This window comes from Atractosteus spatula, chromosome 10, assembly GCF_055471065.1.
Source record: "Atractosteus spatula isolate fAtrSpa1 chromosome 10, fAtrSpa1.hap1, whole genome shotgun sequence".
Taxonomy (NCBI): domain Eukaryota; kingdom Metazoa; phylum Chordata; class Actinopteri; order Semionotiformes; family Lepisosteidae; genus Atractosteus; species Atractosteus spatula.
The window spans coordinates 27,496,135-27,514,912 of record NC_142715.1 but is presented as its reverse complement, the minus strand read 5'-3'; the positions used below and the strand labels follow the sequence as shown (position 1 = coordinate 27,514,912).

Here is an 18,778-nt window from a genome sequence, read left to right as displayed (position 1 = left end):
GAATTGTATTGAGATCGTTTTCCACAGAGCTCAGATGTCAAAGCACAGCAGCAGCTCTCCACAGCGATCCTCTATAGCGCCCTTTCTCCCGCAGCTCCGTCCTCATTGGAAGGAAGCAAGAGTGAAAGGCTGAAGTGAAATAGAGCGGGGACGAAGGCAGTGAAGAGAGAGAACGTGGGAAGAAGAGAAAAACGCAAGGGAAAAAAAGCAGCGTCGTAAAAGAGGTGACGGAGCTGTCCTCTCTATAAGAAGGGTGCCAGCGAGCCTTGCTCTCGCTTACGGCCACACCCCCTTGAGCACGCCTGATCTCGTCTGATCTCGGAAGCTAAACAGGGATGGGCCTGGTTAGTACTTGGATGGGAGACCGCCTGGGAATACCAGGTGCTGTAAGCTTTTAAGCGCAGGAGGCGCCCTATCCCCGCTCGCTCGCTCATTCCCCTGTTCACACGTGCAGTGCGGCTTGTCCGTCTGTTTATTTGTCAGCTTTGGCGAGACACGGGTGCTTGTGTATTAGCGTGAGCGTTTTTTATTCTGATCATGAACAGTTTTACAAGTCCGCAAAGGATCGAGGAAAGGTTTATCGCCAGCTGAAAAGAGACACAGCGCTTCGGCTGTGGAGACTTGTTCGGCTGGCGTTCGGGGAGTCGCGTTTTTCAGAATTGTATTGAGATCGTTTTCCACAGAGCTCAGATGTCAAAGCACAGCAGCAGCTCTCCACAGCGATCCTCTATAGCGCCCTTTCTCCCGCAGCTCCGTCCTCATTGGAAGGAAGCAAGAGTGAAAGGCTGAAGTGAAATAGAGCGGGGACGAAGGCAGTGAAGAGAGAGAACGTGGGAAGAAGAGAAAAACGCAAGGGAAAAAAAGCAGCGTCGTAAAAGAGGTGACGGAGCTGTCCTCTCTATAAGAAGGGTGCCAGCGAGCCTTGCTCTCGCTTACGGCCGCACCCCCTTGAGCACGCCTGATCTCGTCTGATCTCGGAAGCTAAACAGGGATGGGCCTGGTTAGTACTTGGATGGGAGACCGCCTGGGAATACCAGGTGCTGTAAGCTTTTAAGCGCAGGAGGCGCCCTATCCCCGCTCGCTCGCTCATTCCCCTGTTCACACGTGCAGTGCGGCTTGTCCGTCTGTTTATTTGTCAGCTTTGGCGAGACACGGGTGCTTGTGTATTAGCGTGAGCGTTTTTTATTCTGATCATGAACAGTTTTACAAGTCCGCAAAGGATCGAGGAAAGGTTTATCGCCAGCTGAAAAGAGACACAGCGCTTCGGCTGTGGAGACTTGTTCGGCTGGCGTTCGGGGAGTCGCGTTTTTCAGAATTGTATTGAGATCGTTTTCCACAGAGCTCAGATGTCAAAGCACAGCAGCAGCTCTCCACAGCGATCCTCTATAGCGCCCTTTCTCCCGCAGCTCCGTCCTCATTGGAAGGAAGCAAGAGTGAAAGGCTGAAGTGAAATAGAGCGGGGACGAAGGCAGTGAAGAGAGAGAACGTGGGAAGAAGAGAAAAACGCAAGGGAAAAAAAGCAGCGTCGTAAAAGAGGTGACGGAGCTGTCCTCTCTATAAGAAGGGTGCCAGCGAGCCTTGCTCTCGCTTACGGCCACACCCCCTTGAGCACGCCTGATCTCGTCTGATCTCGGAAGCTAAACAGGGATGGGCCTGGTTAGTACTTGGATGGGAGACCGCCTGGGAATACCAGGTGCTGTAAGCTTTTAAGCGCAGGAGGCGCCCTATCCCCGCTCGCTCGCTCATTCCCCTGTTCACACGTGCAGTGCGGCTTGTCCGTCTGTTTATTTGTCAGCTTTGGCGAGACACGGGTGCTTGTGTATTAGCGTGAGCGTTTTTTATTCTGATCATGAACAGTTTTACAAGTCCGCAAAGGATCGAGGAAAGGTTTATCGCCAGCTGAAAAGAGACACAGCGCTTCGGCTGTGGAGACTTGTTCGGCTGGCGTTCGGGGAGTCGCGTTTTTCAGAATTGTATTGAGATCGTTTTCCACAGAGCTCAGATGTCAAAGCACAGCAGCAGCTCTCCACAGCGATCCTCTATAGCGCCCTTTCTCCCGCAGCTCCGTCCTCATTGGAAGGAAGCAAGAAAAAAGCAGCGTCGTAAAAGAGGTGACGGAGCTGTCCTCTCTATAAGAAGGGTGCCAGCGAGCCTTGCTCTCGCTTACGGCCACACCCCCTTGAGCACGCCTGATCTCGTCTGATCTCGGAAGCTAAACAGGGATGGGCCTGGTTAGTACTTGGATGGGAGACCGCCTGGGAATACCAGGTGCTGTAAGCTTTTAAGCGCAGGAGGCGCCCTATCCCCGCTCGCTCGCTCATTCCCCTGTTCACACGTGCAGTGCGGCTTGTCCGTCTGTTTATTTGTCAGCTTTGGCGAGACACGGGTGCTTGTGTATTAGCGTGAGCGTTTTTTATTCTGATCATGAACAGTTTTACAAGTCCGCAAAGGATCGAGGAAAGGTTTATCGCCAGCTGAAAAGAGACACAGCGCTTCGGCTGTGGAGACTTGTTCGGCTGGCGTTCGGGGAGTCGCGTTTTTCAGAATTGTATTGAGATCGTTTTCCACAGAGCTCAGATGTCAAAGCACAGCAGCAGCTCTCCACAGCGATCCTCTATAGCGCCCTTTCTCCCGCAGCTCCGTCCTCATTGGAAGGAAGCAAGAAAAAAGCAGCGTCGTAAAAGAGGTGACGGAGCTGTCCTCTCTATAAGAAGGGTGCCAGCGAGCCTTGCTCTCGCTTACGGCCACACCCCCTTGAGCACGCCTGATCTCGTCTGATCTCGGAAGCTAAACAGGGATGGGCCTGGTTAGTACTTGGATGGGAGACCGCCTGGGAATACCAGGTGCTGTAAGCTTTTAAGCGCAGGAGGCGCCCTATCCCCGCTCGCTCGCTCATTCCCCTGTTCACACGTGCAGTGCGGCTTGTCCGTCTGTTTATTTGTCAGCTTTGGCGAGACACGGGTGCTTGTGTATTAGCGTGAGCGTTTTTTATTCTGATCATGAACAGTTTTACAAGTCCGCAAAGGATCGAGGAAAGGTTTATCGCCAGCTGAAAAGAGACACAGCGCTTCGGCTGTGGAGACTTGTTCGGCTGGCGTTCGGGGAGTCGCGTTTTTCAGAATTGTATTGAGATCGTTTTCCACAGAGCTCAGATGTCAAAGCACAGCAGCAGCTCTCCACAGCGATCCTCTATAGCGCCCTTTCTCCCGCAGCTCCGTCCTCATTGGAAGGAAGCAAGAGTGAAAGGCTGAAGTGAAATAGAGCGGGGACGAAGGCAGTGAAGAGAGAGAACGTGGGAAGAAGAGAAAAACGCAAGGGAAAAAAAGCAGCGTCGTAAAAGAGGTGACGGAGCTGTCCTCTCTATAAGAAGGGTGCCAGCGAGCCTTGCTCTCGCTTACGGCCACACCCCCTTGAGCACGCCTGATCTCGTCTGATCTCGGAAGCTAAACAGGGATGGGCCTGGTTAGTACTTGGATGGGAGACCGCCTGGGAATACCAGGTGCTGTAAGCTTTTAAGCGCAGGAGGCGCCCTATCCCCGCTCGCTCGCTCATTCCCCTGTTCACACGTGCAGTGCGGCTTGTCCGTCTGTTTATTTGTCAGCTTTGGCGAGACACGGGTGCTTGTGTATTAGCGTGAGCGTTTTTTATTCTGATCATGAACAGTTTTACAAGTCCGCAAAGGATCGAGGAAAGGTTTATCGCCAGCTGAAAAGAGACACAGCGCTTCGGCTGTGGAGACTTGTTCGGCTGGCGTTCGGGGAGTCACGTTTTTCAGAATTGTATTGAGATCGTTTTCCACAGAGCTCAGATGTCAAAGCACAGCAGCAGCTCTCCACAGCGATCCTCTATAGCGCCCTTTCTCCCGCAGCTCCGTCCTCATTGGAAGGAAGCAAGAGTGAAAGGCTGAAGTGAAATAGAGCGGGGACGAAGGCAGTGAAGAGAGAGAACGTGGGAAGAAGAGAAAAACGCAAGGGAAAAAAAGCAGCGTCGTAAAAGAGGTGACGGAGCTGTCCTCTCTATAAGAAGGGTGCCAGCGAGCCTTGCTCTCGCTTACGGCCACACCCCCTTGAGCACGCCTGATCTCGTCTGATCTCGGAAGCTAAACAGGGATGGGCCTGGTTAGTACTTGGATGGGAGACCGCCTGGGAATACCAGGTGCTGTAAGCTTTTAAGCGCAGGAGGCGCCCTATCCCCGCTCGCTCGCTCATTCCCCTGTTCACACGTGCAGTGCGGCTTGTCCGTCTGTTTATTTGTCAGCTTTGGCGAGACACGGGTGCTTGTGTATTAGCGTGAGCGTTTTTTATTCTGATCATGAACAGTTTTACAAGTCCGCAAAGGATCGAGGAAAGGTTTATCGCCAGCTGAAAAGAGACACAGCGCTTCGGCTGTGGAGACTTGTTCGGCTGGCGTTCGGGGAGTCGCGTTTTTCAGAATTGTATTGAGATCGTTTTCCACAGAGCTCAGATGTCAAAGCACAGCAGCAGCTCTCCACAGCGATCCTCTATAGCGCCCTTTCTCCCGCAGCTCCGTCCTCATTGGAAGGAAGCAAGAGTGAAAGGCTGAAGTGAAATAGAGCGGGGACGAAGGCAGTGAAGAGAGAGAACGTGGGAAGAAGAGAAAAACGCAAGGGAAAAAAAGCAGCGTCGTAAAAGAGGTGACGGAGCTGTCCTCTCTATAAGAAGGGTGCCAGCGAGCCTTGCTCTCGCTTACGGCCACACCCCCTTGAGCACGCCTGATCTCGTCTGATCTCGGAAGCTAAACAGGGATGGGCCTGGTTAGTACTTGGATGGGAGACCGCCTGGGAATACCAGGTGCTGTAAGCTTTTAAGCGCAGGAGGCGCCCTATCCCCGCTCGCTCGCTCATTCCCCTGTTCACACGTGCAGTGCGGCTTGTCCGTCTGTTTATTTGTCAGCTTTGGCGAGACACGGGTGCTTGTGTATTAGCGTGAGCGTTTTTTATTCTGATCATGAACAGTTTTACAAGTCCGCAAAGGATCGAGGAAAGGTTTATCGCCAGCTGAAAAGAGACACAGCGCTTCGGCTGTGGAGACTTGTTCGGCTGGCGTTCGGGGAGTCGCGTTTTTCAGAATTGTATTGAGATCGTTTTCCACAGAGCTCAGATGTCAAAGCACAGCAGCAGCTCTCCACAGCGATCCTCTATAGCGCCCTTTCTCCCGCAGCTCCGTCCTCATTGGAAGGAAGCAAGAAAAAAGCAGCGTCGTAAAAGAGGTGACGGAGCTGTCCTCTCTATAAGAAGGGTGCCAGCGAGCCTTGCTCTCGCTTACGGCCACACCCCCTTGAGCACGCCTGATCTCGTCTGATCTCGGAAGCTAAACAGGGATGGGCCTGGTTAGTACTTGGATGGGAGACCGCCTGGGAATACCAGGTGCTGTAAGCTTTTAAGCGCAGGAGGCGCCCTATCCCCGCTCGCTCGCTCATTCCCCTGTTCACACGTGCAGTGCGGCTTGTCCGTCTGTTTATTTGTCAGCTTTGGCGAGACACGGGTGCTTGTGTATTAGCGTGAGCGTTTTTTATTCTGATCATGAACAGTTTTACAAGTCCGCAAAGGATCGAGGAAAGGTTTATCGCCAGCTGAAAAGAGACACAGCGCTTCGGCTGTGGAGACTTGTTCGGCTGGCGTTCGGGGAGTCGCGTTTTTCAGAATTGTATTGAGATCGTTTTCCACAGAGCTCAGATGTCAAAGCACAGCAGCAGCTCTCCACAGCGATCCTCTATAGCGCCCTTTCTCCCGCAGCTCCGTCCTCATTGGAAGGAAGCAAGAGTGAAAGGCTGAAGTGAAATAGAGCGGGGACGAAGGCAGTGAAGAGAGAGAACGTGGGAAGAAGAGAAAAACGCAAGGGAAAAAAAGCAGCGTCGTAAAAGAGGTGACGGAGCTGTCCTCTCTATAAGAAGGGTGCCAGCGAGCCTTGCTCTCGCTTACGGCCACACCCCCTTGAGCACGCCTGATCTCGTCTGATCTCGGAAGCTAAACAGGGATGGGCCTGGTTAGTACTTGGATGGGAGACCGCCTGGGAATACCAGGTGCTGTAAGCTTTTAAGCGCAGGAGGCGCCCTATCCCCGCTCGCTCGCTCATTCCCCTGTTCACACGTGCAGTGCGGCTTGTCCGTCTGTTTATTTGTCAGCTTTGGCGAGACACGGGTGCTTGTGTATTAGCGTGAGCGTTTTTTATTCTGATCATGAACAGTTTTACAAGTCCGCAAAGGATCGAGGAAAGGTTTATCGCCAGCTGAAAAGAGACACAGCGCTTCGGCTGTGGAGACTTGTTCGGCTGGCGTTCGGGGAGTCGCGTTTTTCAGAATTGTATTGAGATCGTTTTCCACAGAGCTCAGATGTCAAAGCACAGCAGCAGCTCTCCACAGCGATCCTCTATAGCGCCCTTTCTCCCGCAGCTCCGTCCTCATTGGAAGGAAGCAAGAAAAAAGCAGCGTCGTAAAAGAGGTGACGGAGCTGTCCTCTCTATAAGAAGGGTGCCAGCGAGCCTTGCTCTCGCTTACGGCCACACCCCCTTGAGCACGCCTGATCTCGTCTGATCTCGGAAGCTAAACAGGGATGGGCCTGGTTAGTACTTGGATGGGAGACCGCCTGGGAATACCAGGTGCTGTAAGCTTTTAAGCGCAGGAGGCGCCCTATCCCCGCTCGCTCGCTCATTCCCCTGTTCACACGTGCAGTGCGGCTTGTCCGTCTGTTTATTTGTCAGCTTTGGCGAGACACGGGTGCTTGTGTATTAGCGTGAGCGTTTTTTATTCTGATCATGAACAGTTTTACAAGTCCGCAAAGGATCGAGGAAAGGTTTATCGCCAGCTGAAAAGAGACACAGCGCTTCGGCTGTGGAGACTTGTTCGGCTGGCGTTCGGGGAGTCGCGTTTTTCATAATTGTATTGAGATCGTTTTCCACAGAGCTCAGATGTCAAAGCACAGCAGCAGCTCTCCACAGCGATCCTCTATAGCGCCCTTTCTCCCGCAGCTCCGTCCTCATTGGAAGGAAGCAAGAAAAAAGCAGCGTCGTAAAAGAGGTGACGGAGCTGTCCTCTCTATAAGAAGGGTGCCAGCGAGCCTTGCTCTCGCTTACGGCCACACCCCCTTGAGCACGCCTGATCTCGTCTGATCTCGGAAGCTAAACAGGGATGGGCCTGGTTAGTACTTGGATGGGAGACCGCCTGGGAATACCAGGTGCTGTAAGCTTTTAAGCGCAGGAGGCGCCCTATCCCCGCTCGCTCGCTCATTCCCCTGTTCACACGTGCAGTGCGGCTTGTCCGTCTGTTTATTTGTCAGCTTTGGCGAGACACGGGTGCTTGTGTATTAGCGTGAGCGTTTTTTATTCTGATCATGAACAGTTTTACAAGTCCGCAAAGGATCGAGGAAAGGTTTATCGCCAGCTGAAAAGAGACACAGCGCTTCGGCTGTGGAGACTTGTTCGGCTGGCGTTCGGGGAGTCGCGTTTTTCAGAATTGTATTGAGATCGTTTTCCACAGAGCTCAGATGTCAAAGCACAGCAGCAGCTCTCCACAGCGATCCTCTATAGCGCCCTTTCTCCCGCAGCTCCGTCCTCATTGGAAGGAAGCAAGAAAAAAGCAGCGTCGTAAAAGAGGTGACGGAGCTGTCCTCTCTATAAGAAGGGTGCCAGCGAGCCTTGCTCTCGCTTACGGCCACACCCCCTTGAGCACGCCTGATCTCGTCTGATCTCGGAAGCTAAACAGGGATGGGCCTGGTTAGTACTTGGATGGGAGACCGCCTGGGAATACCAGGTGCTGTAAGCTTTTAAGCGCAGGAGGCGCCCTATCCCCGCTCGCTCGCTCATTCCCCTGTTCACACGTGCAGTGCGGCTTGTCCGTCTGTTTATTTGTCAGCTTTGGCGAGACACGGGTGCTTGTGTATTAGCGTGAGCGTTTTTTATTCTGATCATGAACAGTTTTACAAGTCCGCAAAGGATCGAGGAAAGGTTTATCGCCAGCTGAAAAGAGACACAGCGCTTCGGCTGTGGAGACTTGTTCGGCTGGCGTTCGGGGAGTCGCGTTTTTCAGAATTGTATTGAGATCGTTTTCCACAGAGCTCAGATGTCAAAGCACAGCAGCAGCTCTCCACAGCGATCCTCTATAGCGCCCTTTCTCCCGCAGCTCCGTCCTCATTGGAAGGAAGCAAGAGTGAAAGGCTGAAGTGAAATAGAGCGGGGACGAAGGCAGTGAAGAGAGAGAACGTGGGAAGAAGAGAAAAACGCAAGGGAAAAAAAGCAGCGTCGTAAAAGAGGTGACGGAGCTGTCCTCTCTATAAGAAGGGTGCCAGCGAGCCTTGCTCTCGCTTACGGCCACACCCCCTTGAGCACGCCTGATCTCGTCTGATCTCGGAAGCTAAACAGGGATGGGCCTGGTTAGTACTTGGATGGGAGACCGCCTGGGAATACCAGGTGCTGTAAGCTTTTAAGCGCAGGAGGCGCCCTATCCCCGCTCGCTCGCTCATTCCCCTGTTCACACGTGCAGTGCGGCTTGTCCGTCTGTTTATTTGTCAGCTTTGGCGAGACACGGGTGCTTGTGTATTAGCGTGAGCGTTTTTTATTCTGATCATGAACAGTTTTACAAGTCCGCAAAGGATCGAGGAAAGGTTTATCGCCAGCTGAAAAGAGACACAGCGCTTCGGCTGTGGAGACTTGTTCGGCTGGCGTTCGGGGAGTCGCGTTTTTCATAATTGTATTGAGATCGTTTTCCACAGAGCTCAGATGTCAAAGCACAGCAGCAGCTCTCCACAGCGATCCTCTATAGCGCCCTTTCTCCCGCAGCTCCGTCCTCATTGGAAGGAAGCAAGAAAAAAGCAGCGTCGTAAAAGAGGTGACGGAGCTGTCCTCTCTATAAGAAGGGTGCCAGCGAGCCTTGCTCTCGCTTACGGCCACACCCCCTTGAGCACGCCTGATCTCGTCTGATCTCGGAAGCTAAACAGGGATGGGCCTGGTTAGTACTTGGATGGGAGACCGCCTGGGAATACCAGGTGCTGTAAGCTTTTAAGCGCAGGAGGCGCCCTATCCCCGCTCGCTCGCTCATTCCCCTGTTCACACGTGCAGTGCGGCTTGTCCGTCTGTTTATTTGTCAGCTTTGGCGAGACACGGGTGCTTGTGTATTAGCGTGAGCGTTTTTTATTCTGATCATGAACAGTTTTACAAGTCCGCAAAGGATCGAGGAAAGGTTTATCGCCAGCTGAAAAGAGACACAGCGCTTCGGCTGTGGAGACTTGTTCGGCTGGCGTTCGGGGAGTCGCGTTTTTCAGAATTGTATTGAGATCGTTTTCCACAGAGCTCAGATGTCAAAGCACAGCAGCAGCTCTCCACAGCGATCCTCTATAGCGCCCTTTCTCCCGCAGCTCCGTCCTCATTGGAAGGAAGCAAGAAAAAAGCAGCGTCGTAAAAGAGGTGACGGAGCTGTCCTCTCTATAAGAAGGGTGCCAGCGAGCCTTGCTCTCGCTTACGGCCACACCCCCTTGAGCACGCCTGATCTCGTCTGATCTCGGAAGCTAAACAGGGATGGGCCTGGTTAGTACTTGGATGGGAGACCGCCTGGGAATACCAGGTGCTGTAAGCTTTTAAGCGCAGGAGGCGCCCTATCCCCGCTCGCTCGCTCATTCCCCTGTTCACACGTGCAGTGCGGCTTGTCCGTCTGTTTATTTGTCAGCTTTGGCGAGACACGGGTGCTTGTGTATTAGCGTGAGCGTTTTTTATTCTGATCATGAACAGTTTTACAAGTCCGCAAAGGATCGAGGAAAGGTTTATCGCCAGCTGAAAAGAGACACAGCGCTTCGGCTGTGGAGACTTGTTCGGCTGGCGTTCGGGGAGTCGCGTTTTTCAGAATTGTATTGAGATCGTTTTCCACAGAGCTCAGATGTCAAAGCACAGCAGCAGCTCTCCACAGCGATCCTCTATAGCGCCCTTTCTCCCGCAGCTCCGTCCTCATTGGAAGGAAGCAAGAGTGAAAGGCTGAAGTGAAATAGAGCGGGGACGAAGGCAGTGAAGAGAGAGAACGTGGGAAGAAGAGAAAAACGCAAGGGAAAAAAAGCAGCGTCGTAAAAGAGGTGACGGAGCTGTCCTCTCTATAAGAAGGGTGCCAGCGAGCCTTGCTCTCGCTTACGGCCACACCCCCTTGAGCACGCCTGATCTTGTCTGATCTCGGAAGCTAAACAGGGATGGGCCTGGTTAGTACTTGGATGGGAGACCGCCTGGGAATACCAGGTGCTGTAAGCTTTTAAGCGCAGGAGGCGCCCTATCCCCGCTCGCTCGCTCATTCCCCTGTTCACACGTGCAGTGCGGCTTGTCCGTCTGTTTATTTGTCAGCTTTGGCGAGACACGGGTGCTTGTGTATTAGCGTGAGCGTTTTTTATTCTGATCATGAACAGTTTTACAAGTCCGCAAAGGATCGAGGAAAGGTTTATCGCCAGCTGAAAAGAGACACAGCGCTTCGGCTGTGGAGACTTGTTCGGCTGGCGTTCGGGGAGTCGCGTTTTTCAGAATTGTATTGAGATCGTTTTCCACAGAGCTCAGATGTCAAAGCACAGCAGCAGCTCTCCACAGCGATCCTCTATAGCGCCCTTTCTCCCGCAGCTCCGTCCTCATTGGAAGGAAGCAAGAGTGAAAGGCTGAAGTGAAATAGAGCGGGGACGAAGGCAGTGAAGAGAGAGAACGTGGGAAGAAGAGAAAAACGCAAGGGAAAAAAAGCAGCGTCGTAAAAGAGGTGACGGAGCTGTCCTCTCTATAAGAAGGGTGCCAGCGAGCCTTGCTCTCGCTTACGGCCACACCCCCTTGAGCACGCCTGATCTCGTCTGATCTCGGAAGCTAAACAGGGATGGGCCTGGTTAGTACTTGGATGGGAGACCGCCTGGGAATACCAGGTGCTGTAAGCTTTTAAGCGCAGGAGGCGCCCTATCCCCGCTCGCTCGCTCATTCCCCTGTTCACACGTGCAGTGCGGCTTGTCCGTCTGTTTATTTGTCAGCTTTGGCGAGACACGGGTGCTTGTGTATTAGCGTGAGCGTTTTTTATTCTGATCATGAACAGTTTTACAAGTCCGCAAAGGATCGAGGAAAGGTTTATCGCCAGCTGAAAAGAGACACAGCGCTTCGGCTGTGGAGACTTGTTCGGCTGGCGTTCGGGGAGTCGCGTTTTTCAGAATTGTATTGAGATCGTTTTCCACAGAGCTCAGATGTCAAAGCACAGCAGCAGCTCTCCACAGCGATCCTCTATAGCGCCCTTTCTCCCGCAGCTCCGTCCTCATTGGAAGGAAGCAAGAAAAAAGCAGCGTCGTAAAAGAGGTGACGGAGCTGTCCTCTCTATAAGAAGGGTGCCAGCGAGCCTTGCTCTCGCTTACGGCCACACCCCCTTGAGCACGCCTGATCTCGTCTGATCTCGGAAGCTAAACAGGGATGGGCCTGGTTAGTACTTGGATGGGAGACCGCCTGGGAATACCAGGTGCTGTAAGCTTTTAAGCGCAGGAGGCGCCCTATCCCCGCTCGCTCGCTCATTCCCCTGTTCACACGTGCAGTGCGGCTTGTCCGTCTGTTTATTTGTCAGCTTTGGCGAGACACGGGTGCTTGTGTATTAGCGTGAGCGTTTTTTATTCTGATCATGAACAGTTTTACAAGTCCGCAAAGGATCGAGGAAAGGTTTATCGCCAGCTGAAAAGAGACACAGCGCTTCGGCTGTGGAGACTTGTTCGGCTGGCGTTCGGGGAGTCGCGTTTTTCAGAATTGTATTGAGATCGTTTTCCACAGAGCTCAGATGTCAAAGCACAGCAGCAGCTCTCCACAGCGATCCTCTATAGCGCCCTTTCTCCCGCAGCTCCGTCCTCATTGGAAGGAAGCAAGAAAAAAGCAGCGTCGTAAAAGAGGTGACGGAGCTGTCCTCTCTATAAGAAGGGTGCCAGCGAGCCTTGCTCTCGCTTACGGCCACACCCCCTTGAGCACGCCTGATCTCGTCTGATCTCGGAAGCTAAACAGGGATGGGCCTGGTTAGTACTTGGATGGGAGACCGCCTGGGAATACCAGGTGCTGTAAGCTTTTAAGCGCAGGAGGCGCCCTATCCCCGCTCGCTCGCTCATTCCCCTGTTCACACGTGCAGTGCGGCTTGTCCGTCTGTTTATTTGTCAGCTTTGGCGAGACACGGGTGCTTGTGTATTAGCGTGAGCGTTTTTTATTCTGATCATGAACAGTTTTACAAGTCCGCAAAGGATCGAGGAAAGGTTTATCGCCAGCTGAAAAGAGACACAGCGCTTCGGCTGTGGAGACTTGTTCGGCTGGCGTTCGGGGAGTCGCGTTTTTCAGAATTGTATTGAGATCGTTTTCCACAGAGCTCAGATGTCAAAGCACAGCAGCAGCTCTCCACAGCGATCCTCTATAGCGCCCTTTCTCCCGCAGCTCCGTCCTCATTGGAAGGAAGCAAGAGTGAAAGGCTGAAGTGAAATAGAGCGGGGACGAAGGCAGTGAAGAGAGAGAACGTGGGAAGAAGAGAAAAACGCAAGGGAAAAAAAGCAGCGTCGTAAAAGAGGTGACGGAGCTGTCCTCTCTATAAGAAGGGTGCCAGCGAGCCTTGCTCTCGCTTACGGCCACACCCCCTTGAGCACGCCTGATCTCGTCTGATCTCGGAAGCTAAACAGGGATGGGCCTGGTTAGTACTTGGATGGGAGACCGCCTGGGAATACCAGGTGCTGTAAGCTTTTAAGCGCAGGAGGCGCCCTATCCCCGCTCGCTCGCTCATTCCCCTGTTCACACGTGCAGTGCGGCTTGTCCGTCTGTTTATTTGTCAGCTTTGGCGAGACACGGGTGCTTGTGTATTAGCGTGAGCGTTTTTTATTCTGATCATGAACAGTTTTACAAGTCCGCAAAGGATCGAGGAAAGGTTTATCGCCAGCTGAAAAGAGACACAGCGCTTCGGCTGTGGAGACTTGTTCGGCTGGCGTTCGGGGAGTCGCGTTTTTCAGAATTGTATTGAGATCGTTTTCCACAGAGCTCAGATGTCAAAGCACAGCAGCAGCTCTCCACAGCGATCCTCTATAGCGCCCTTTCTCCCGCAGCTCCGTCCTCATTGGAAGGAAGCAAGAAAAAAGCAGCGTCGTAAAAGAGGTGACGGAGCTGTCCTCTCTATAAGAAGGGTGCCAGCGAGCCTTGCTCTCGCTTACGGCCACACCCCCTTGAGCACGCCTGATCTCGTCTGATCTCGGAAGCTAAACAGGGATGGGCCTGGTTAGTACTTGGATGGGAGACCGCCTGGGAATACCAGGTGCTGTAAGCTTTTAAGCGCAGGAGGCGCCCTATCCCCGCTCGCTCGCTCATTCCCCTGTTCACACGTGCAGTGCGGCTTGTCCGTCTGTTTATTTGTCAGCTTTGGCGAGACACGGGTGCTTGTGTATTAGCGTGAGCGTTTTTTATTCTGATCATGAACAGTTTTACAAGTCCGCAAAGGATCGAGGAAAGGTTTATCGCCAGCTGAAAAGAGACACAGCGCTTCGGCTGTGGAGACTTGTTCGGCTGGCGTTCGGGGAGTCGCGTTTTTCAGAATTGTATTGAGATCGTTTTCCACAGAGCTCAGATGTCAAAGCACAGCAGCAGCTCTCCACAGCGATCCTCTATAGCGCCCTTTCTCCCGCAGCTCCGTCCTCATTGGAAGGAAGCAAGAGTGAAAGGCTGAAGTGAAATAGAGCGGGGACGAAGGCAGTGAAGAGAGAGAACGTGGGAAGAAGAGAAAAACGCAAGGGAAAAAAAGCAGCGTCGTAAAAGAGGTGACGGAGCTGTCCTCTCTATAAGAAGGGTGCCAGCGAGCCTTGCTCTCGCTTACGGCCACACCCCCTTGAGCACGCCTGATCTCGTCTGATCTCGGAAGCTAAACAGGGATGGGCCTGGTTAGTACTTGGATGGGAGACCGCCTGGGAATACCAGGTGCTGTAAGCTTTTAAGCGCAGGAGGCGCCCTATCCCCGCTCGCTCGCTCATTCCCCTGTTCACACGTGCAGTGCGGCTTGTCCGTCTGTTTATTTGTCAGCTTTGGCGAGACACGGGTGCTTGTGTATTAGCGTGAGCGTTTTTTATTCTGATCATGAACAGTTTTACAAGTCCGCAAAGGATCGAGGAAAGGTTTATCGCCAGCTGAAAAGAGACACAGCGCTTCGGCTGTGGAGACTTGTTCGGCTGGCGTTCGGGGAGTCGCGTTTTTCAGAATTGTATTGAGATCGTTTTCCACAGAGCTCAGATGTCAAAGCACAGCAGCAGCTCTCCACAGCGATCCTCTATAGCGCCCTTTCTCCCGCAGCTCCGTCCTCATTGGAAGGAAGCAAGAGTGAAAGGCTGAAGTGAAATAGAGCGGGGACGAAGGCAGTGAAGAGAGAGAACGTGGGAAGAAGAGAAAAACGCAAGGGAAAAAAAGCAGCGTCGTAAAAGAGGTGACGGAGCTGTCCTCTCTATAAGAAGGGTGCCAGCGAGCCTTGCTCTCGCTTACGGCCACACCCCCTTGAGCACGCCTGATCTCGTCTGATCTCGGAAGCTAAACAGGGATGGGCCTGGTTAGTACTTGGATGGGAGACCGCCTGGGAATACCAGGTGCTGTAAGCTTTTAAGCGCAGGAGGCGCCCTATCCCCGCTCGCTCGCTCATTCCCCTGTTCACACGTGCAGTGCGGCTTGTCCGTCTGTTTATTTGTCAGCTTTGGCGAGACACGGGTGCTTGTGTATTAGCGTGAGCGTTTTTTATTCTGATCATGAACAGTTTTACAAGTCCGCAAAGGATCGAGGAAAGGTTTATCGCCAGCTGAAAAGAGACACAGCGCTTCGGCTGTGGAGACTTGTTCGGCTGGCGTTCGGGGAGTCGCGTTTTTCAGAATTGTATTGAGATCGTTTTCCACAGAGCTCAGATGTCAAAGCACAGCAGCAGCTCTCCACAGCGATCCTCTATAGCGCCCTTTCTCCCGCAGCTCCGTCCTCATTGGAAGGAAGCAAGAAAAAAGCAGCGTCGTAAAAGAGGTGACGGAGCTGTCCTCTCTATAAGAAGGGTGCCAGCGAGCCTTGCTCTCGCTTACGGCCACACCCCCTTGAGCACGCCTGATCTCGTCTGATCTCGGAAGCTAAACAGGGATGGGCCTGGTTAGTACTTGGATGGGAGACCGCCTGGGAATACCAGGTGCTGTAAGCTTTTAAGCGCAGGAGGCGCCCTATCCCCGCTCGCTCGCTCATTCCCCTGTTCACACGTGCAGTGCGGCTTGTCCGTCTGTTTATTTGTCAGCTTTGGCGAGACACGGGTGCTTGTGTATTAGCGTGAGCGTTTTTTATTCTGATCATGAACAGTTTTACAAGTCCGCAAAGGATCGAGGAAAGGTTTATCGCCAGCTGAAAAGAGACACAGCGCTTCGGCTGTGGAGACTTGTTCGGCTGGCGTTCGGGGAGTCGCGTTTTTCAGAATTGTATTGAGATCGTTTTCCACAGAGCTCAGATGTCAAAGCACAGCAGCAGCTCTCCACAGCGATCCTCTATAGCGCCCTTTCTCCCGCAGCTCCGTCCTCATTGGAAGGAAGCAAGAGTGAAAGGCTGAAGTGAAATAGAGCGGGGACGAAGGCAGTGAAGAGAGAGAACGTGGGAAGAAGAGAAAAACGCAAGGGAAAAAAAGCAGCGTCGTAAAAGAGGTGACGGAGCTGTCCTCTCTATAAGAAGGGTGCCAGCGAGCCTTGCTCTCGCTTACGGCCACACCCCCTTGAGCACGCCTGATCTCGTCTGATCTCGGAAGCTAAACAGGGATGGGCCTGGTTAGTACTTGGATGGGAGACCGCCTGGGAATACCAGGTGCTGTAAGCTTTTAAGCGCAGGAGGCGCCCTATCCCCGCTCGCTCGCTCATTCCCCTGTTCACACGTGCAGTGCGGCTTGTCCGTCTGTTTATTTGTCAGCTTTGGCGAGACACGGGTGCTTGTGTATTAGCGTGAGCGTTTTTTATTCTGATCATGAACAGTTTTACAAGTCCGCAAAGGATCGAGGAAAGGTTTCTCGCCAGCTGAAAAGAGACACAGCGCTTCGGCTGTGGAGACTTGTTCGGCTGGCGTTCGGGGAGTCGCGTTTTTCAGAATTGTATTGAGATCGTTTTCCACAGAGCTCAGATGTCAAAGCACAGCAGCAGCTCTCCACAGCGATCCTCTATAGCGCCCTTTCTCCCGCAGCTCCGTCCTCATTGGAAGGAAGCAAGAAAAAAGCAGCGTCGTAAAAGAGGTGACGGAGCTGTCCTCTCTATAAGAAGGGTGCCAGCGAGCCTTGCTCTCGCTTACGGCCACACCCCCTTGAGCACGCCTGATCTCGTCTGATCTCGGAAGCTAAACAGGGATGGGCCTGGTTAGTACTTGGATGGGAGACCGCCTGGGAATACCAGGTGCTGTAAGCTTTTAAGCGCAGGAGGCGCCCTATCCCCGCTCGCTCGCTCATTCCCCTGTTCACACGTGCAGTGCGGCTTGTCCGTCTGTTTATTTGTCAGCTTTGGCGAGACACGGGTGCTTGTGTATTAGCGTGAGCGTTTTTTATTCTGATCATGAACAGTTTTACAAGTCCGCAAAGGATCGAGGAAAGGTTTATCGCCAGCTGAAAAGAGACACAGCGCTTCGGCTGTGGAGACTTGTTCGGCTGGCGTTCGGGGAGTCGCGTTTTTCAGAATTGTATTGAGATCGTTTTCCACAGAGCTCAGATGTCAAAGCACAGCAGCAGCTCTCCACAGCGATCCTCTATAGCGCCCTTTCTCCCGCAGCTCCGTCCTCATTGGAAGGAAGCAAGAAAAAAGCAGCGTCGTAAAAGAGGTGACGGAGCTGTCCTCTCTATAAGAAGGGTGCCAGCGAGCCTTGCTCTCGCTTACGGCCACACCCCCTTGAGCACGCCTGATCTCGTCTGATCTCGGAAGCTAAACAGGGATGGGCCTGGTTAGTACTTGGATGGGAGACCGCCTGGGAATACCAGGTGCTGTAAGCTTTTAAGCGCAGGAGGCGCCCTATCCCCGCTCGCTCGCTCATTCCCCTGTTCACACGTGCAGTGCGGCTTGTCCGTCTGTTTATTTGTCAGCTTTGGCGAGACACGGGTGCTTGTGTATTAGCGTGAGCGTTTTTTATTCTGATCATGAACAGTTTTACAAGTCCGCAAAGGATCGAGGAAAGGTTTATCGCCAGCTGAAAAGAGACACAGCGCTTCGGCTGTGGAGACTTGTTCGGCTGGCGTTCGGGGAGTCGCGTTTTTCAGAATTGTATTGAGATCGTTTTCCACAGAGCTCAGATGTCAAAGCACAGCAGCAGCTCTCCACAGCGATCCTCTATAGCGCCCTTTCTCCCGCAGCTCCGTCCTCATTGGAAGGAAGCAAGAGTGAAAGGCTGAAGTGAAATAGAGCGGGGACGAAGGCAGTGAAGAGAGAGAACGTGGGAAGAAGAGAAAAACGCAAGGGAAAAAAAGCAGCGTCGTAAAAGAGGTGACGGAGCTGTCCTCTCTATAAGAAGGGTGCCAGCGAGCCTTGCTCTCGCTTCCGGCCACACCCCCTTGAGCACGCCTGATCTCGTCTGATCTCGGAAGCTAAACAGGGATGGGCCTGGTTAGTACTTGGATGGGAGACCGCCTGGGAATACCAGGTGCTGTAAGCTTTTAAGCGCAGGAGGCGCCCTATCCCCGCTCGCTCGCTCATTCCCCTGTTCACACGTGCAGTGCGGCTTGTCCGTCTGTTTATTTGTCAGCTTTGGCGAGACACGGGTGCTTGTGTATTAGCGTGAGCGTTTTTTATTCTGATCATGAACAGTTTTACAAGTCCGCAAAGGATCGAGGAAAGGTTTATCGCCAGCTGAAAAGAGACACAGCGCTTCGGCTGTGGAGACTTGTTCGGCTGGCGTTCGGGGAGTCGCGTTTTTCAGAATTGTATTGAGATCGTTTTCCACAGAGCTCAGATGTCAAAGCACAGCAGCAGCTCTCCACAGCGATCCTCTATAGCGCCCTTTCTCCCGCAGCTCCGTCCTCATTGGAAGGAAGCAAGAAAAAAGCAGCGTCGTAAAAGAGGTGACGGAGCTGTCCTCTCTATAAGAAGGGTGCCAGCGAGCCTTGCTCTCGCTTACGGCCACACCCCCTTGAGCACGCCTGATCTCGTCTGATCTCGGAAGCTAAACAGGGATGGGCCTGGTTAGTACTTGGATGGGAGACCGCCTGGGAATACCAGGTGCTGTAAGCTTTTAAGCGCAGGAGGCGCCCTATCCCCGCTCGCTCGCTCATTCCCCTGTTCACACGTGCAGTGCGGCTTGTCCGTCTGTTTATTTGTCAGCTTTGGCGAGACACGGGTGCTTGTGTATTAGCGTGAGCGTTTTTTATTCTGATCATGAACAGTTTTACAAGTCCGCAAAGGATCGAGGAAAGGTTTATCGCCAGCTGAAAAGAGACACAGCGCTTCGGCTGTGGAGACTTGTTCGGCTGGCGTTCGGGGAGTCGCGTTTTTCAGAATTGTATTGAGATCGTTTTCCACAGAGCTCAGATGTCAAAGCACAGCAGCAGCTCTCCACAGCGATCCTCTATAGCGCCCTTTCTCCCGCAGCTCCGTCCTCATTGGAAGGAAGCAAGAAAAAAGCAGCGTCGTAAAAGAGGTGACGGAGCTGTCCTCTCTATAAGAAGGGTGCCAGCGAGCCTTGCTCTCGCTTACGGCCACACCCCCTTGAGCACGCCTGATCTCGTCTGATCTCGGAAGCTAAACAGGGATGGGCCTGGTTAGTACTTGGATGGGAGACCGCCTGGGAATACCAGGTGCTGTAAGCTT

The 18,778-nt window shown here is 53.0% G+C and overlaps 28 non-coding genes and 3 pseudogenes across 28 annotated transcripts; all 31 read left to right on the top strand.

Moving 5' to 3' along the window:
* Positions 1-274: 274 nt before the first annotated feature.
* Positions 275-393, top strand: LOC148827129 (5S ribosomal RNA). Its single transcript, XR_016092307.1, has one exon. It is a non-coding gene; the product is annotated as a 5S ribosomal RNA (ribosomal RNA).
* A 537-nt stretch (positions 394-930) lies between these two features.
* Positions 931-1,049, top strand: LOC148827128 (5S ribosomal RNA; annotated as a pseudogene).
* A 537-nt stretch (positions 1,050-1,586) lies between these two features.
* LOC148827127 (5S ribosomal RNA) lies at positions 1,587-1,705 on the top strand. Its single transcript, XR_016092306.1, has one exon. It is a non-coding gene; the product is annotated as a 5S ribosomal RNA (ribosomal RNA).
* Positions 1,706-2,161: 456 nt separating this feature from the next.
* Positions 2,162-2,280, top strand: LOC148827126 (5S ribosomal RNA). The gene has a single exon (XR_016092305.1). It is a non-coding gene; the product is annotated as a 5S ribosomal RNA (ribosomal RNA).
* A 456-nt stretch (positions 2,281-2,736) lies between these two features.
* On the top strand, positions 2,737-2,855 carry LOC148827125 (5S ribosomal RNA). Its single transcript, XR_016092304.1, has one exon. It is a non-coding gene; the product is annotated as a 5S ribosomal RNA (ribosomal RNA).
* Positions 2,856-3,392: 537 nt separating this feature from the next.
* Positions 3,393-3,511, top strand: LOC148827124 (5S ribosomal RNA). Its single transcript, XR_016092303.1, has one exon. It is a non-coding gene; the product is annotated as a 5S ribosomal RNA (ribosomal RNA).
* Positions 3,512-4,048: 537 nt separating this feature from the next.
* On the top strand, positions 4,049-4,167 carry LOC148827123 (5S ribosomal RNA). The gene has a single exon (XR_016092302.1). It is a non-coding gene; the product is annotated as a 5S ribosomal RNA (ribosomal RNA).
* A 537-nt stretch (positions 4,168-4,704) lies between these two features.
* LOC148827122 (5S ribosomal RNA) lies at positions 4,705-4,823 on the top strand. The gene has a single exon (XR_016092301.1). It is a non-coding gene; the product is annotated as a 5S ribosomal RNA (ribosomal RNA).
* Positions 4,824-5,279: 456 nt separating this feature from the next.
* LOC148827121 (5S ribosomal RNA) lies at positions 5,280-5,398 on the top strand. Its single transcript, XR_016092300.1, has one exon. It is a non-coding gene; the product is annotated as a 5S ribosomal RNA (ribosomal RNA).
* Positions 5,399-5,935: 537 nt separating this feature from the next.
* LOC148827120 (5S ribosomal RNA) lies at positions 5,936-6,054 on the top strand. The gene has a single exon (XR_016092299.1). It is a non-coding gene; the product is annotated as a 5S ribosomal RNA (ribosomal RNA).
* Positions 6,055-6,510: 456 nt separating this feature from the next.
* On the top strand, positions 6,511-6,629 carry LOC148827119 (5S ribosomal RNA). Its single transcript, XR_016092297.1, has one exon. It is a non-coding gene; the product is annotated as a 5S ribosomal RNA (ribosomal RNA).
* A 456-nt stretch (positions 6,630-7,085) lies between these two features.
* LOC148827118 (5S ribosomal RNA) lies at positions 7,086-7,204 on the top strand. Its single transcript, XR_016092295.1, has one exon. It is a non-coding gene; the product is annotated as a 5S ribosomal RNA (ribosomal RNA).
* Positions 7,205-7,660: 456 nt separating this feature from the next.
* Positions 7,661-7,779, top strand: LOC148827117 (5S ribosomal RNA). The gene has a single exon (XR_016092294.1). It is a non-coding gene; the product is annotated as a 5S ribosomal RNA (ribosomal RNA).
* A 537-nt stretch (positions 7,780-8,316) lies between these two features.
* LOC148827116 (5S ribosomal RNA) lies at positions 8,317-8,435 on the top strand. The gene has a single exon (XR_016092293.1). It is a non-coding gene; the product is annotated as a 5S ribosomal RNA (ribosomal RNA).
* Positions 8,436-8,891: 456 nt separating this feature from the next.
* Positions 8,892-9,010, top strand: LOC148827115 (5S ribosomal RNA). Its single transcript, XR_016092292.1, has one exon. It is a non-coding gene; the product is annotated as a 5S ribosomal RNA (ribosomal RNA).
* Positions 9,011-9,466: 456 nt separating this feature from the next.
* Positions 9,467-9,585, top strand: LOC148827114 (5S ribosomal RNA). Its single transcript, XR_016092291.1, has one exon. It is a non-coding gene; the product is annotated as a 5S ribosomal RNA (ribosomal RNA).
* Positions 9,586-10,122: 537 nt separating this feature from the next.
* Positions 10,123-10,241, top strand: LOC148827113 (5S ribosomal RNA; annotated as a pseudogene).
* A 537-nt stretch (positions 10,242-10,778) lies between these two features.
* Positions 10,779-10,897, top strand: LOC148827112 (5S ribosomal RNA). Its single transcript, XR_016092290.1, has one exon. It is a non-coding gene; the product is annotated as a 5S ribosomal RNA (ribosomal RNA).
* Positions 10,898-11,353: 456 nt separating this feature from the next.
* On the top strand, positions 11,354-11,472 carry LOC148827111 (5S ribosomal RNA). The gene has a single exon (XR_016092289.1). It is a non-coding gene; the product is annotated as a 5S ribosomal RNA (ribosomal RNA).
* A 456-nt stretch (positions 11,473-11,928) lies between these two features.
* LOC148827110 (5S ribosomal RNA) lies at positions 11,929-12,047 on the top strand. Its single transcript, XR_016092288.1, has one exon. It is a non-coding gene; the product is annotated as a 5S ribosomal RNA (ribosomal RNA).
* Positions 12,048-12,584: 537 nt separating this feature from the next.
* On the top strand, positions 12,585-12,703 carry LOC148827109 (5S ribosomal RNA). Its single transcript, XR_016092286.1, has one exon. It is a non-coding gene; the product is annotated as a 5S ribosomal RNA (ribosomal RNA).
* Positions 12,704-13,159: 456 nt separating this feature from the next.
* On the top strand, positions 13,160-13,278 carry LOC148827108 (5S ribosomal RNA). The gene has a single exon (XR_016092285.1). It is a non-coding gene; the product is annotated as a 5S ribosomal RNA (ribosomal RNA).
* Positions 13,279-13,815: 537 nt separating this feature from the next.
* Positions 13,816-13,934, top strand: LOC148827107 (5S ribosomal RNA). The gene has a single exon (XR_016092283.1). It is a non-coding gene; the product is annotated as a 5S ribosomal RNA (ribosomal RNA).
* Positions 13,935-14,471: 537 nt separating this feature from the next.
* LOC148827106 (5S ribosomal RNA) lies at positions 14,472-14,590 on the top strand. The gene has a single exon (XR_016092282.1). It is a non-coding gene; the product is annotated as a 5S ribosomal RNA (ribosomal RNA).
* A 456-nt stretch (positions 14,591-15,046) lies between these two features.
* On the top strand, positions 15,047-15,165 carry LOC148827105 (5S ribosomal RNA). Its single transcript, XR_016092281.1, has one exon. It is a non-coding gene; the product is annotated as a 5S ribosomal RNA (ribosomal RNA).
* Positions 15,166-15,702: 537 nt separating this feature from the next.
* LOC148827104 (5S ribosomal RNA) lies at positions 15,703-15,821 on the top strand. The gene has a single exon (XR_016092280.1). It is a non-coding gene; the product is annotated as a 5S ribosomal RNA (ribosomal RNA).
* A 456-nt stretch (positions 15,822-16,277) lies between these two features.
* On the top strand, positions 16,278-16,396 carry LOC148827103 (5S ribosomal RNA). The gene has a single exon (XR_016092279.1). It is a non-coding gene; the product is annotated as a 5S ribosomal RNA (ribosomal RNA).
* Positions 16,397-16,852: 456 nt separating this feature from the next.
* LOC148827102 (5S ribosomal RNA) lies at positions 16,853-16,971 on the top strand. The gene has a single exon (XR_016092278.1). It is a non-coding gene; the product is annotated as a 5S ribosomal RNA (ribosomal RNA).
* Positions 16,972-17,508: 537 nt separating this feature from the next.
* On the top strand, positions 17,509-17,627 carry LOC148827101 (5S ribosomal RNA; annotated as a pseudogene).
* A 456-nt stretch (positions 17,628-18,083) lies between these two features.
* On the top strand, positions 18,084-18,202 carry LOC148827100 (5S ribosomal RNA). The gene has a single exon (XR_016092277.1). It is a non-coding gene; the product is annotated as a 5S ribosomal RNA (ribosomal RNA).
* Positions 18,203-18,658: 456 nt separating this feature from the next.
* LOC148827099 (5S ribosomal RNA) lies at positions 18,659-18,777 on the top strand. Its single transcript, XR_016092275.1, has one exon. It is a non-coding gene; the product is annotated as a 5S ribosomal RNA (ribosomal RNA).
* Position 18,778: the final 1 nt, after the last annotated feature.